This window comes from Ctenopharyngodon idella, chromosome 10, assembly GCF_019924925.1.
Source record: "Ctenopharyngodon idella isolate HZGC_01 chromosome 10, HZGC01, whole genome shotgun sequence".
NCBI lineage: Eukaryota > Metazoa > Chordata > Actinopteri > Cypriniformes > Xenocyprididae > Ctenopharyngodon > Ctenopharyngodon idella.
In genome coordinates, this window is record NC_067229.1 from 47,428,197 (window position 1) to 47,429,383 (window position 1,187).

Here is a 1,187-nt window from a genome sequence, read left to right on the forward strand (position 1 = left end):
TATTATGGGCAGGCCCTCTTTACTGACTTAAATCTCTGTGATTGACATGTTTGCAAATTGTCAGCATAGGAATTCAGTAGCCTATTGGACGGTCAAGTCTTGCACACTCGGCATCTTTTCCTGGGAAAAACAAAGTGCTGTTTTGGCTGTGTTTACTGTGTAAACAAGAGTTATCTCTTCCTGCGCTATCACTGTGATTCATTTCCAAACATCATCTGAAAAAAAACATGGGAAATCAAAGAGACAATGACTTTCAGTCGATACGCAGAAACCACTTGTTATTCAGTAAATTGAGGAACTAAAGCATATAGAGGAAGAAATCATACCAATGAGCTCAATACCTGTTTTGAAACAAGGAAGTAGTGTTGTACAGGTGAAAGCAAAACTATTTTGCAACAAGATATTTCTTAATTGAAGATTTGAAGGGAAGTAGCTTAAAATATATTTGAAGTATGATTAGTAATAAACATTTCCAACATCATTTTGTGTTTTGCTGCTTAAACACAAACTGTTACTAAACTGCACAACTTTTGCAAAGTATTATGTCTTTTATGGTCCACCCCACCTTCTCATGGCAATAATTAATTATGAATAAGAAAAGCTTTCCCTGAAAAACAGCTGAAGAATCTTAAAGGGACAGTTCACCCAAAAATAAAAATTGTCATAATTTCTTGGCCCTCAAGTTGTTCCAAACCTGTATGAATTTCTTTTTTTCCGCTGAACATAAAAGAATATTTTAAAGAATGTCAGAAACCAAACAGTTGTTGGACCCCATTGACTTCCATAGTATTTTTTTTTTTTTTTCATACTATGGAAGCCAATGGGGTCCATCAACTGTTTGGTTAACCATAATCTTCAAAGGAACAACTTTTAGACCTATTTTTGTTCTGTTTATTTGTGCTGCTGTTGGAAACAAGACAAGAACAAGAAAAAAAAGTATGTTATATTATATTATGTTATATTATATTCTGAGTTTATATAGAGAAAATGTGAGATATAAACTCGAAATTGTGACCAAAAAACAGTCAGAATTGTAAGATAAAAAGTCGCAATTACCTTTTGTTATTCTGTGAAGGGAGTTTCCACAGTATTATACATTATACCGTTACTGAAATAGTATAGGTCTACTAAATTAACAAACTGTACTAAAATACAATACTTCAGTAAAAAAAAATTGTGCGTGTCCC